Here is a 15,653-nt window from a genome sequence, read left to right as displayed (position 1 = left end):
TTGACATTGCTTCCATGATCTTATTACCGGTAAGAAGTTACTCGGTACATCCACGACTCGGGTTCACATTCTAATCCTCCCAATTCTTGTCTCCTAAAGTCATCAAAGAGAAAAGACAAGTCATAAGAGTTAGTAAAATAAGGGTCATTCTCCTCATCAATGGCAAAAGGAATAGGGTGATTTTGTAACGTCCTTACTTTTTAAGTACTAAATTAATATGTCTTGTTTTAATAAAAATAAAATGTTGTCGTCATTCTTTGCTCCTCGTTCTGTTTTTATAAAGTATAGTATTTATGGTACTTGGAACAACACCAAGTTACTGCGAGACAAATAAAAATTTGTCTAAACGGAAGGAAACGAACAAAAAAAAATTTAATTAAGGTTTACGAACTTTAATTAGTGAACAAGAATGCAAAATAATAATAATACACTTGGAATTCTCAAATGATGAATTAGAGTCCAAATGTTTATTTAAAATGGCTTTGGGCCATAATAATCAACAAGTCCAACCAATTAATAATTATACAAATTTGGGCCTTACAACCAAATGAGCCCAAAAACAATTTGGCGAAGAGAAATAGTGCGGTAATTTAATTATACGCTTAAAATATTTTTGGAAATTTATTTCAACGCCGTGGGAAAATGCGAGGAGCCAACGGAGGAAAGAATGGGCGTAAGCGGCCGACCGGCGTAGCACGCGACGCCTTGGGCGGCCGCCGAATAATCGAAAATGCACGAAAAACCGAGGAAACAAATTAAAAGATTTTAATTAGAGTGCATGCATTCTAAATACCTTCGTTATCGAGATTTGATGTGAACTTTATGTATTTTTCGAAAAGGTGGTTAGCACGGCCGCTAAAGTCGGAACGAGAAGCTACTTAAGGAAAACTCAAAGCTTTTGAGGTGGGCTTTATTACTTAAACTCCTTTATTTGCAATGATATGTAAATGGTGAGATAAGAGTGGTTTAAATGGTATGTCATGCCGTATTTTATGTTTTGAATTGCCTATCTGATTGTCTACTAGGATAATGTCCTACTAGACTTTGATGGTTAACGAATTCGGGTCTGACTAGGGAGTGATTCCCTACTTGGACTAGTGCACTGATGGGGATCGTGAGCCGTCCTTTGTGGTCGGCCGGTCCAGTGATCGAGTTTGTGGCCACATTCTCGTTTCACATGATGGTTCAGATATTGTACATGATGGAGGATGACGATGATGTTTGCATGCGCATGCACCTTTTTATGGAAATGATTTTAGTGTTTCTCGGCATTTTAAAGTAAAACCCGAGTTTCACTCAACGGTGGCTTGACATAACGTTATTGATGAAATGTATTTTGGGCATGAGTTCACTGAGTGCATCAAGTACTCAGCCCCTGCATATGTTTTCCCTATGTGCAGGTTGAGCGTGGACGAGAGACGGAGGATGTTGAGCATTGGACCGAGACCATATTCAATTAACGTTCCGGTTGCTATTGTGTCTTCATACATAGTAGTAGCTAACTCTCAAATGCTTCCGCTACGCAAGTTTTAGAACTCTGATGTTATCTTTGTTTTGTTGGACTATTTTTCCTACGAACTTTGTTGCTTCGTTATTTCAGACTATAATTTGGTAATAAAGTTTCATCTCTTGATCTACATATCGTACCCCTTGATTGTTTCCCCTATCTTCCCCGTTTCTTTAATCTTCACCTAGTCGCGATCAACCGTGTTTTCTATCCTTAGAAAATGCGGGCGTGATAGATTTAGAGCCCTCTCAAGGTTGATATTAGAATCTAACAAGCAACTTTTTTTCCTCACATGCTTGTAGTTTTTCTCTCTTGGTTTGTTTGATTCACACTCACCCCCACCACTCTCTCTTGGCTTTTGCATCTCACTTTTTAGCCTTTTCTCACACTCTATATTTTCTTTTCTCTCTTGCTCATTCCCCAAGTAGTCATTTACTTTAGCAATCTCATTGGGCTTCGTTTCAATGCTCAAGACTTGAAGGGCTTTTAATGGCTCACACTCGTCTTCGACTTCCACTATGCTAGACACACCATCACTAAAAGTTGGGCGTGCGTCTAATTCATGCATGACCATGGACTCTTTTTCATCCTCACATTGCTCTTCATCATCATCGGCAACAAAATCCACCATATGCTTGACACGCTCTTTAACAACGTAGTTAACATTGTCACACTCACTTTGAATCAAGCTATTTGAAAGAGGAAAATTGGATGACAACCACGACGAAATCTTCGTGTGATAGCTAGGATGAGATAGGTCCACCTTCTTTGGTGGGATACCTCTTCCGCTTGTGCCACAACCATAATGTCGAGAGTTTGAGCTCTTTCTTGCTTTACTTGAGGTTTCTTCCCCCATTAACCACTCATGCACCTTATGATGACCATGATCCCTCATCCTCCTAGAGTGTGACTCTCCATGGAACTTTGAAACTCGTTCCCTTCTACTCCCTATAACAAGTCCATCATCATGGTATCTCGACTTGTAGTCACTCCTACCATGTCTCTCTCGGACACTAGGTGGTATGGAATGGTTATGTCTGACTCTATCTCTAAGAAGGTTTATATCCTCATGAAATGCCGTAAATTCTCCTTGCATAGCATTCACATTGTCCCGCACCTCATGCATCTCCTTCATGATTGAGGAGAACATCTCTTCAATAGTAACATCGGATGGTGAGGCAACTTGATTTATAGGCGAGTCATGCCTAGAATTCACCATTTCAAGTACCTACAAAACAAAAAAAATAGCACAAGACTAGGGACAAGTCCCTTTTTGTTAGTAACACAAACAACACACACACCCGAGAATGGAGAATTTAGTGAGGAGCTCATTTCCCATAATATGTACCCCTTTCCCCAAAACTCACACCCAATGTCGCTCGGAGGGCTTAGAAATTTTGGTGGCTAGGATACTCTCCCTCACTTGCTCTCAACGATGATAATCCACAAGGGTAGCACAATTCACAAACAAAATATGCAACTAGGCAAGTAATTACTAGTTCTAAAAGCCAAAAAGATAAGTGAAAGTAAGGTGCTAGGCCAATGGGACAAATCAACAAACACTTTGTTTGCACAATTACACCCAATAACAATAGACCCAACAATTGGTCTACAACTTTGGAATAATCAATTTGACATACCCAACAATATATATACCGATATATAGCTAAAGCCCATGGATATATTTTGAAGTATCTCTTTTTTTTTCTTTTTCTTTTTTTTTTGATAAGTTTCTAACAATTACAAGAACAAGAACCAATGGCTCTTGATACCAAATAATGTGAATCTTAAGGATTCAAGACACATATGTTTGCCCCGGACTTGCTCTTGTAAATATTTCAACAACCCAAACAAACCCACACAAGAAATGAAACAATAAAAATGGTGGAAAAGGGAGAAGGTGAAGGTGTTATGACTTAGATAGATGCTTGGAACCTATGGACCTTCTACAAAACAATGAAGACAACCCAAGACAACTTTCACCAAAGCAAGAATCTAATGGCTCCACAAAACTAGCAACACAAGAACTAGAATTGCATACCTTAACATTCAATCTAAGCCCGACAATAGATTAAAATGCAACCACAAGGGATTTTGATAAATCTTCAAAGATGAAGAGGAATGCTCACAATGGAGTCTTTGGTAGGTTTACAAAATGTTCAAAGCTGCTCAAGAAAAATCCCTAACATGTCTATTTATACTAGAGGTGAAAAAAGAGCAAAATAAAATAATTCTTGGTAAAAAAGACACATCCCGGACAAAACGCCCGACCGGGCGTTTCTCTAGGTTCATTTCGCCCGCCCGAGCGAATTTTCTGGAGAAAAACTGATCTCTCGACAAAAACGCCCGACCGGGCGTTTTGCATGAGGAAAAATGCTCGCCCGCGCGTTTTGTTCTACACTGCGCGACTTTCTTAAAACGATCATAACTTCCTCATTCTGGCTCCGATTGATGCATGCAAGATACCCACGTGAAGCTCTTTCGACGATGAAGACAATGGCTATCTTAAGAGAGGATTTGGACTTTATCTTCATAGGCAAATTCTGGTTTGAATCAGACCTCCCAATCCGGCTAGGCTCCTTGCCATGTCTCCACCCTCTTCTCGGACCCCAATCAACCCATGACCCTCGACATCGTTGCATTCTATGATTGTGAATACCTGGATTCACATCATTGTCACTAGTATAAAATTTGAAAAGCTGATATAGGATAATAGTATAAATTTTTTATTATTGATTATTTTTAACTTATGATAATAGATCATATAATAAATTTTGACATGTTAAAACATGAGTTAAGATTTACTCCATAAAATAAAAATAAAATACAAATGCATTTCGACTACTCCCTCCTACTCCTTCTATTCTAAAATATCCTCAATATGTATGAATTAATATGTATCAATTGGTGCTTTCATTAAATCATATTTTCAATTATATTATAACTTTGACATTTTTCTTGATTGTCCTAAAATCTCATATTTGAAAATTATATATGATGTGGCAAACAGAAAATACCATGTGGATAAAATGTTCAACTACTTGAACGACGCTGTTTAATACACTTAGACAGTCACGTCATTAATTTTCCCACATGTACGCTCTACCTTGATGCACAATTTATAAGCACTAAAAAAATGCGAGTATACAATGTAGCAGTAGAATAACTAAAGGTAAGCATATGTCAAATTCACAGTGCATGGTGTGATTGGTTGGACACACCATGTAACAATATATCTTGACCACTGAAATACTAATATATAGTATATTTAAAGAAATACAGTTTAGTGCCATAATTTTCCTCTTCTAATGGCGCATTGAGCATCATACAAAAACTTAATGTATCTTGTAATAATGCAAGGCAGATGCAACTCGCTCGGCTTTGTTCTTGTAATGGTTTATATATTCATATAGGAAAACCTCTCTATAGGCGGCCGTATTCTCAAGCGAAAGCAACTCTTTTATGGGACCAAATGCTTTTGCCGAAGCTCTCACGCTCGGACCGACGAAAGCTGCCACCGATACCCTCGCCACTTCCGCATGCACCCGCACTCTGTGTTGCACGCTGATGAACTTGCCATTGCTAATAATCTACTTACAATCACAAACATGATCAAATATATTTATATTTTCGTCCGTCCCAAAAAATCTGTCACATTTCACTTTTACCATTTTTGGCAGTGGATCTCTCATTCCACTAATTCAATCTCACTTTGTATTATAAAACTAATAGTATTAAAAAGTATGACTCACGTTCCACTAACTTTTTCAACCAATTTTTCATTACATTTTATTAAAACCCGTGATCAGTCAAAATGTAACAAAATTTAAGGGATGGATGGAGTAATTCTCATGCATATTAGTTGATATCTTTCAATTTTTGAGTACCTGCATGAGATCGCCAATATTGGCGATGAGGGCTCCGCGAACCGGGGAGACGTTGAGCCATTGGCGATGGCGTAGAATTTGGAGGCCAACGGTGGTGTCTTGCATGAGTAATGTGAGGAAAGTTATGTCGGAATGGTTTGGCGTTCCTAGAGTTTTATGTGGTTGAGGGCTAACTGGGTAATACAAACATGCTAGTGATTGGCTTTTCATACACTGTATGTTTGATAGGTAATCACTTGGAAGCCGTAAGGCTTCCGAGAGTAGCTCGCTCAACATCTCCCTCACTTTGATCAAGTTTTTCAAATAGCATCTCTTTTCTGAAAATATTACAGTATATTGTTAGATGGTATGAAAGAGTGGAACATCCTTATAGACAGGGATATTAGCCAAAAAAATCATGAAGTTAGGTCAAATTTTGGTTCGTCTCATAACTTTACAAATAACCGATAAAATCATCAAAGTGATAGAAGTATTGTTAGTGGAGAATGAGCTCACCTTATATGAGAGAAAAAAATACTTGCTAAGAAATAGAAAGGGGCTATTTTTGTGGGAAGAACTAAAATGGAAAAAGAAGACTATTTTTATTGGATGGAGAGAGTATTTGTCACGACCGCCCTTTAGGGTTAATAAATACGAGCGATCGTGATTAAAAGAATTTAATAAACAGACGAAGAGAACTAGGGTTTCAATAAAGGGTTTGACCAACAATTAATATTCAAAGAAAATGACCAAGAGTTTGACATTATCCAACAAAATCTCAAATATTCAATATCCAGACAAATAAAGTTTGCAAGCCTAATAAAGGATAAGTGAAAGCAATGTCACAGCGTAAACGACCAAGAGAAAGAGTGACGTCATGTGTGAAGACACAACGACACCCAAGGTTCAAAAACAACCATAATATCTTAAATTCACTTGCTCAACACCACCACATCCTCGTCGCCGCTCAACCTGCACATAGGGAAAACACATGAAGGGCTGAGTATTATAAGAATACTCAGTGGCTCATGCCGAAAACATTTTTCAATAAAGAGTAATTTATCATGCTATTCACAAGTAACCATCGGAGTTTAGCTTTAGAAATGCCCGAGGCACTCAAAATCATTTCCATTTCAAACATCGACTGATCAGTCATTTTCCCATAGACGTTTACCATATCTGCCAATACATGACTTGGAATGTGGCCACAAACCAAGCCACTAGACCGGCTAGCCCGTACGCTAGCACACGATCTACCATAGGTGTAAGTAGGGTTTGCGGCCCTACAAGGACCCGAATTCGATTTATATAATAATGGCATAAAGCCCCATCAGATAGGCACATAAAAATCAAACCATGGCATGATAAATACAGTTTCATTTCCATCGATAAAATATTTAGGGCGTTGTCCTTATTTAAAAGAAAGCCCACAAAATACTTAGTTAGAAAGCCCACCTCAATTGCTTAATTTTCTACACTTCCTTCCCTTTGGTATCTCGATTCACTTGCGAAGTCTCACCTTTAGAATTTAAATAATACATATATCAACATACTTTCCAATTAGATAAAATAAAAAAAATGCATGCACCCTAGTTGAAGTCTTTTATCTTGTTCTCTCGATTTTTCGCATATTTTCGATTATTCGGCGGCCGCTTGTGCCCATAATTCCTCCGTTGGCTCCTCGTACTTTCCTCCAAAATATAGAAATTAATTCCCAATATTTATTTAAGCTCGTAATTAAATCCCCGCAATTATTTCTCTTCAAATTAATTATTTTCGACATAAGATAAAATTATTCCCTCTTCGAATTATACTGGAGATAATTAAATATTCGCCACGATTAATTATCGGGCCAAAACTTAATTCTTTCCCCACCTTATGTCTTCAATTTAATTAATACTCCTACTAAAAGAAGGCCCAAACTTTAAATAGATCACCCAAATTAATTTATTAAGTCCAATTCCATTAAAAACAAAAGGCCCAAGATCATCATCCCATTTTAACTTAAAAAGCCCAATATTAAAATCTCATATCCTCACTCTCGGTTCTTTCTCTTCTCTCCCCCTCTTCTTCTTTCTCTCCCATCGACAAAATGGATAGATCCGTCGGCTTCTCCGGCTCCACATCCACCGCCGCCGGCCGCTGCTCGCCGGGAGGGCTGCTGTCACTGCACAGAGCCGCGCTGCCGTTGCCGTCGGCTGCTGTTCGCCGCTGCTCCGTCGGTCTGGAGGAGTTCACGGCGCGACTGATTCGTCCACCACCCCTCACTGTTCGATAGCCTCCGAAACGACACCGCGCAGCCCCAAAACCAACCCGAAACATTCCGCAACTAACCCAAACTGCCTCGATTCCACATTAAAGGTACGATTTTGACTTATTTACGTCGGGTTCTTAATTCGGTTGCTTCGGTTATCCGATTAGAGATGGATTTCAAATTTCATGATATGTAGAAAAATTAAGCAATTGCAGAGGGGAGTTGATGCTGGGTACGTGATATATGGATGCAGAATGCGATAATTCATGTTTCAAATCTGGGTAGAAAATTACCTCTGTGAATTGAATTTGGGTTGTGAAGTTCACAAAGCTAAAAAGGCAGGTTCTTAAAGCTGAAAGGATTTCGATTTCTGTTGATAGCGATCTGGTGTTAGATTCCAAAGTAGGAGCAATTTAGATACAAATCGATAGGAAATAGTTTACCTTGAGTAGAAGTTGAAGAATGGTTCTTGCTTTCTTGCTTACAGAGACGATAGGTGAGGAAAAAGAAGTAACTGGTTAAGGATTTAATATAGGGGAAAGGGGGTTGAGATACAGGAGAGATTTGTGGGAGAGAGGGGAACGGTTTCAACGTGGGATTAGGGAGATAAATTTCGAATTCTTCCTCCTTTTTATTAAACGTGATTTGGCTGAAATTAGATTTGTTTTTGGTGTTTTATTTGCAGATTAAGGAAGAGGAATATCTACTCACGGAGGAGGAAAATCTGCGCAGAATCTTTAATTAAAATTGGAATCAAAGATATTTTATTTTAGTTAGTTTAGTTTAATTCACAACCCATTATATTTTATTTTAAATTGTGCAGTACACAATTTATTTATCACGGATTGGACTTTCATACTATTTATTTAATTTATCGGATCCAACACAGAATTGAGTCCAATACATATTCCTCACGGAAAGGGAATTATTTAAATTCGCATTGTAATTTATTTCATAATTTCTAGCTCTCATAACAATTAATCAATTATTCAAAAACCTTTAATTTCACCCCACATTCAATTATTCAAGTAGCCACGTCACATATTCAACAAAGTTGACCCAGTCACAATTCCAATAATTCTACTCGATAATTAATTTGCGGACCTCGCAATATCAATAGCATCAAATACATGTACTTTAGGGTTCAAAAATTAGAGTTCTAAAAGTGGGGCGTTACAATATTTCCTTTTAGGTTGTTCCATTACAGTTCATCCATTTCCTTTTTGGTAAATTTGCTCAATATCTCTTACTTTATTCTTTCTTATTTTTTTACTCTCTCAAACTTTATTATCTCATATTCCCCCTCAAACTTTATTCTCTCTAGTTTACCCACTAAATCTTTATCCCTTAATCTCTTTATCCAAAAAGAATGTTCCAACACTAATGACACATAAGGAGTTAAAACAAGTTTGGTTTAGTTTTCATCTGTGCTAAGACCATCTCCTATGGTACATAAAACCTAAAATGAAATATACAATTAGCTCCAACGGTACTGCATAATCAATCCTATTTTGGTTTTTAATTAAAAAATATAGTACCTATTTTTAGGTTTGCACTAAAACAAAATAAAATACTTTTTCAAATTTTATGAGTAAAAAGACATAATATAGAGAATATTCCTTGAAATTTGATCTTAGTGTAAATGATTGGAGTAAAATCATATTTAACGTAACATTTACACTAAAATGAGTTTAATTTTAATGTAAATCGTTGGAGATGCTCTGAAAAACAATACGATATAGCATTAAAAATAAATAGTATACCATCATACATGGTGGCATGTTAAGGTAAAAACAAGTTTGATTATGTAATCAAGAAAAAGCAATTTGTAGTAAAAAAAAGTTCAAAAATTGATCATGTACCTGCATGATGAAGGTATATCTTGTGGATCAATTTGGTCATCTCTAAACGCACATGCCAAAATATCCCTCCAACTGGCCGGATCATTTTCTCTCACGGGGAGGCCGCTATTTAGCCTCACCGCCGGAGGAATAGAAAGGCATCTTCTCCTCCGACGGCAGCTCATGAAACCGCTTCACTCCTTCCAACATTGCATCCATCGTCTCCACCGGAATCCCCTGGTTGATGATGCGGAAGAACCCCCACTCCGCCGCCACCCTTTCTATCTCCTCCACCACCTCCCTCCGCCCTCCTCCCAAATCTATCGTCGGCATCTCCGGCTCTCCCTCTCCGTTGGCCGGATGGCCTTGCAGATCCTCGGGCGGGTGAACGAAGAGACGAGGCAGCTCGGTCATGCCCGCGTCCACCAGACCCTTGACGCCGGCTTTCGTCTCGTCGAATTCTTGGCCGCTCTTCCCCAATCGTAGTCCCCTTTGCTACAAATCGCCATGCTATGTTTTTTTAGTAGACTGATATTTTTTTTGTTATAAGACAATCTTATTTATTGTTGTTCATTATAGGAATGTCCATTATTTGATGACAATGATGTTGGGTTACAAACCCATCCCATATCGGATGAGGGAGGGAAGTTGGAAGTTGTATATAATTCCTGTCCAACCCCAATTAGTTTGAGGCCTTTTGGGAGTGACCCAAAAACAAATCCGTGCGGGCTTGACCCAAAGCGGACAATATCAAACTAATGTTGCAGTCGACGATCCTAACAAGTGGTATCAGAGCCCAGGTGGCTATGGGTTGTGCCTGGATGAGCCCCGGTTAGGGTCGGGCCCTGAAGGACTCAGAGTTAGAGTCGGGCCCAGGATGATCCAGGGGCCAGGGCTGGAACAACCCATGTTCGTGTCGACTGCGTTCCCGATGTGGTCTCGGTTTGAGGGGAGGTTTGTTGGGTTACAAACCCATCCCACATCGGATGAGGGAGGGAAGTTGGAAGGTGTATATAATTCCTGTCCAACCCCAATTAGTTTGAGGCCTTTTGGGAGTGACCCAAAAACAAATCCGTGCGGGCTTGACCCAAAGCGGACAATATCAAACTAATGTTGCAGTCGACGATCCTAACAAGTGGTATCAGAGCCCAGGTGGCTATGGGTTGTGCCTGGATGAGCCCCGGTTAGGGTCGGGCCCTGAAGAACTCGGGTTAGAGTCGGGCCCAGGATGACCCAGGGGCCAGGGCTGGAACGACCCATGTTCGTGTCGACTGCGTTCCCGATGTGGTCTCGGTTTGAGGGGAGGTTTGTTGGGTTACAAACCCATCCCACATCGGATGAGGGAGGGAAGTTGGAAGGTGTATATAATTCCTGTCCAACCCCAATTAGTTTGAGGCCTTTTGGGAGTGACCCAAAAATAAATCCGTGCGGGCTTGACCCAAAGCGGACAATATCAAACTAATGTTGCAGTCGACGATCCTAACAAATGACATATCGCTATGTACAAGTAAACATGCGATTCACCACTTGATCAGAAAATCATGCATGATGTGGATCGGTTCATTTTATTTAGTAAATTTGGAAGTACATATATGCTTTTGATTTTTCCAGATATATTGAGGGATCCACGTTCCAATAACTTTTTTCACTCATTTTTCTTTACATTTCTTAAAATCCACATCGAGTCAAATATGGACAGCATTTCACGAACGAAGGGAGTAAGATTTTGTGGTATAAAAGGGTAGTTACTAGTGTCCAATTCTATTCTTCAATAATGTCCTATTAGAGCATCCACAATGGTTGATTTTTCGTCCAGACGAGGCCAACTATTGCAGGTCGACAGACGATCGTCCGGACGAGCCACACGCCAATAAGTTCAGTCGCAGATGAAGGGGCGGCCGAATGTTGTCCGTCTCCCCGTCCGCCCACTTCAGGAGCACAGACGACGGACGACAAAAATTAAATAAATTTTTAATTAAAAAAAATATTTTTAAAATAAAATAAAAAACTATAATTTCACAATGATCCATACAAAATGACGGATCCTTGAATTAGTGGAAAATTACATTTTGTAGAATATAATCCTTCATACTATATGAGTAAGCTCTGCATTGCTTGAGTAAATCTTTTATAGATAGGTTTTCAACTCCAACTTTCATTTTGACTTCGATTTGGGATAAATGGTTGTTTTATAGATAGGTTTTCAACTCCAAGTTTCATTGTGATTCGATATGGGAAAATTAGTTTTACACTTAAAAGAGTGTTTTTGTTGCTTTATGTGAAACTTTATTTAATTTCAATACAAAGTACTCCCTCCGTCCCATAGTAGATGTCACACTTGGGGATTGTCACGTGATTTTAGGAGGTGTTGTTTTGTATGTTAAGTGGAAAGAGAAAATAATATATTTATATTAATGCGAGAGGGAACTTTTTCTAAAAAAAGGAAATGTGACATCTTTTGTGAGACAAACTAAAAAGGAAAATGTGACATCTATTATGGGACAGTGGAAGTATATGTTTAGCTTAGTGGTAAAAATTTGTAAATATAAAATTTGTAACTTTTTTTCCAAATTAAGTTTTGCATTTGATTTATTATTTAATTTTACTATTTATAATAGGTGAAACTAAAAATAAAATATAATAACATTAAAAATTAAATGAAAATAGGTTTTAATTGATAGGCACATGGATAATGGCACAATATCTAGGAGATGTTTGTGTGTTAAGTGGAGAAAAATATTATATTTATATTATTGTGAGATAAAAAAAATTCTAGAAAAGGAAATATGATAGTACCTTTTATGAGTAAAGTAAAAAAGAAAGTTTGATAGCTATCATGGGGGACAAAGTAAAAAGGAAAGTTTGATAGCTATTATGGGAAGGAGGGAGTATATTCCATAGGGAGTTTTTGGCATTTAATTATAACAAAATATTACCTCTAGCCTAAAGATGCAGGTTCACCGTAGACGCCGTTGACGCTGAAAATGCGCAAAAAAAGTTCTATTTTTCTGAATGACTTGAAATTCGCATAGTGCTTATGAATCGCGTTGAAGAATCAAAGTTAGATATATGATGGATTTCGGCCATCCGATAGGAAGACAAGACAATTTTTTTTTGGGGGGGGGGGGCTATTTTTTAAATTTTCTTAATAATTATTTACTTTGTGTTTTTAGGAATTTTTTAGCCGCTTATAAATAGTGGGTATCTTTGTATCTGATGCAGGTTTAGAGCATCCCCATCCGTGCTCTTGCCAACGAGCACGGATGTGGGTCCGAACCCACTTTTACTCCCTGCTCTTAGGCAAGAGCACAACACCCACATCCGTGATCTTCCCTAAGGACAAGCTCAAGGGTCCCACCATTCTATTATTCAATTTAAATAAAAACATTTCCACAAAATTAAATGCATTAAAAATATCCGGAATACTATTACAAATTACAAAAAAATTAAAAATTACATAATTAAAATCCTAAAAATTAAAAAGTACATAATTAAAATCCTAAAAATTAAAAATTACATAATTAAATTCATAAAATTATAAAACCTACTACTCGTGGCGGAATTTTGCCCAAATGTGTTTGATTAGGTCTTCTTGTAGCTCAATGTGGGCTCGGGTATCACGCATTCTGTTCCGTATTTCGATCCTCTCGCCCACCGTCGTATGCACACCTTGGCGTGGGGGGACCTCGCGGTTGTGCTTCTGACTTCACCCTCATCGTAAAAGCTATCCGCCATCGGTCCTTCGTCAACTATAATCACGTTGTGAAAGATAATACATGTGTACATGATGTCGGTGATATTTTTCACGTACCATAGCCGAGACGGGGCTTTCACAATGTTGAATCTGGCTTGAAGGACCCCAAAAGCTCTTTTGACGTCTTTCCGAGCGGACTCTTGACGCTGCGCAAAAAGAACCTATCTCGGGTCTTGCGGGTTGCTGAGCTTCTTCACGAAAGTCGACCACCTTGGGTAGATACTATCGGCGAGATAGTAACCCATGTGGTATGCATTTCCGTTGATGGTGAAGTCGATCGCCGGTGCTATACCATTCAAAACATCATTGAAGAGTGGTGAAGAATAGAGCACGTTCAAGTCGTTGTTGGATCCGGCAATACCAAAATATGCATGCCAAATCCATAGGCGGTAGTCAGCGACCGCTTCAAGGATAAGTGTTGGGACGTGATAAGGCTCATTTCATGCATCGGTTTAACGGTAAAATGTACTCTACTTGATCGGTTTATCGCGCAAAGCAAGTGTTAAATGTGTAGGAATGCCGCTTGACCAAAGCAACAAGACCAAATTGATCAAGCGAGTACAATAGGCGAAAAAGGCCAGATTTCGGGGGAAGTTGATCAAGGGGAGTAATCAAGCAGTTAAGCAGGGGACCACTGGATGTCAGAAGAAGGACACGCGAGGCTATGAGCTGGATGGTGCGCAGCATTCTGTTATCAAGGACAACATTCTAGAAGGGGACACATGCTGATATATGAGACGCAAGGACGGAGCTGAGTCACGAATTTGTTACTAAAAAGCGTCATCGTTCTAGAAGAAGAGCACGTAGCAATCAATGAGTCGCTCACTCTCAGCATGAGCGAATATTCCCTGCCAAGATCGTTATCCAGCTGGAGGTCGTGCTGAGCCTATAAATAGAGAATGTGCCACCACATGAAGGAGATCCGGTCCTTTACTTTCCTCCTAGTTTAGCTTAGTTCTATAGCTTAGTTCAGTTCTCTAGAATAGCGTAGCTTAGCTTAGATAAAGTAATGCTTAGTTAGAAAGGGCGACTGAATAAGCGCTGCAGAATACTTGTTATCTGTCGGCATAGTCTTAAGTTTCCCGCTGAGGCTCTTCTCGGTTTTACTTGCTTTCGTAGTTTCCAGAGTGTTAGCTTAGTTTAAAATTCACGCTATACTGTTCTAATTTAATCGAAGTTGTTTTCGTTTTTATCCTCGCATTTACTGCTTTAGTTTCAGTTTCGTTATGACGCACTTGATCCAGTAGTAAATTTACCTTGTTCAAATTGGCCAGTTAAATTTTGTCTAGAGTAAAATCTAGAGTTAAAATCTCCCAAGTTAAAACGTGGCAGCAGCCAACCTCCTGTTCACTATTCACACAATTGATACACCAACTTCTCTGTGGGATCGACCCCGAACTTGCCGCTTTACTGTTAAAGTAGTGCAAAATTGGGAGTTATAAATTACTTTGGTGGGTAAACGAGCGTAAGCGAGATCGACTTGATCAAGTGGCAACGACATTTGCTAACTGATCCAACCGGTTCAGTTATCTTTCCATATAACTTTGTCTGAATTCGCGCTTGTCGTTCATAAAACCTCGCCAAAATGGCGCCGTTGCCGGGGAAGCATAGTGCGTAGGTGTATATAATCTTACATTCTTTGTTTTCTCATTTGTTTTTTTTACTGTTGGTGAGAAGGTACCAACGCGGTGGACACTGGAATCACCCCTTTCCATACAGAGAGAATAACGCTCATTGGAGAGTCCAGGAAGCCAGCGTTGTCACCACTCGTCACAGAGCAGCATTAGAAGCAGCAGCAGCCGCTGAACAGCCTAAACAACCACCACCTGAACAAGCAGAGATGGCCCTCGTCGACAATGACTCTGGAATCGACTCTCTGCATGCTCATGACGAAAAGGAGCCCACACATGCCATCGCCGCTACTCCTGGGATGCGGACCATCGCGATTAAGTCAGGAGTGCTGGCCGTTTTTTCCCACTTCTATGGTCTTTCGAAGGAGTGTCCATACGTTTTTCTGGAGGAGTTATGCCGATACTGTGATATTCAACCCGTGCCGGCTGGATCCACATCCGAAGATAACACGCTCAAAGCTATCCCCTTCATTTTTAAGGGCGAAGCTGGAGTATGGCTGTCGAGACTGCCAGAAGGGTCCATCAAAACATGGGCCGAGTTTCGAGTGATCTTCCTAGATCGTTTCTTTCCCGCGTAAAAAACGAGTGCCCTGGAAAGGGAGATTACAGAAGCCAGACAGGAGTACGATGAGCCCCTAGGCCAGTATTGGGATAGATTCCAAGGGCTGCTTCAAGCATGCTCCAACAACAAGCTATGGTGGATTGACAGTCGACAGCAAGAACTACCTAAACCTCACAGCTCAAGGGGATTTCTCGAAAACTCCATTTAGCCAAGCCAAAAATATACTGGAGAGATTGAT

At 39.4% G+C, this 15,653-nt stretch overlaps 1 long non-coding RNA gene and 1 pseudogene across 1 annotated transcript; both read right to left on the bottom strand.

Annotated features, from left to right (window-relative positions):
- Positions 1-4,668: 4,668 nt before the first annotated feature.
- LOC121763665 lies at positions 4,669-9,977 on the bottom strand (annotated as a pseudogene).
- LOC121763666 lies at positions 6,109-8,272 on the bottom strand. The gene is made up of 4 exons (XR_006042459.1): positions 8,071-8,272; positions 7,921-7,997; positions 6,829-6,892; positions 6,109-6,345 (listed from the first exon to the last, which is right to left on the bottom strand). It is a non-coding gene; the product is annotated as an uncharacterized LOC121763666 (long non-coding RNA).
- Positions 9,978-15,653: the final 5,676 nt, after the last annotated feature.

The sequence above is a fragment of the Salvia splendens genome, chromosome 14 (assembly GCF_004379255.2).
Source record: "Salvia splendens isolate huo1 chromosome 14, SspV2, whole genome shotgun sequence".
Taxonomy (NCBI): domain Eukaryota; kingdom Viridiplantae; phylum Streptophyta; class Magnoliopsida; order Lamiales; family Lamiaceae; genus Salvia; species Salvia splendens.
Note: the sequence above shows the minus strand (reverse complement) of the source record. Positions and strands in the feature narration are given on the sequence as shown.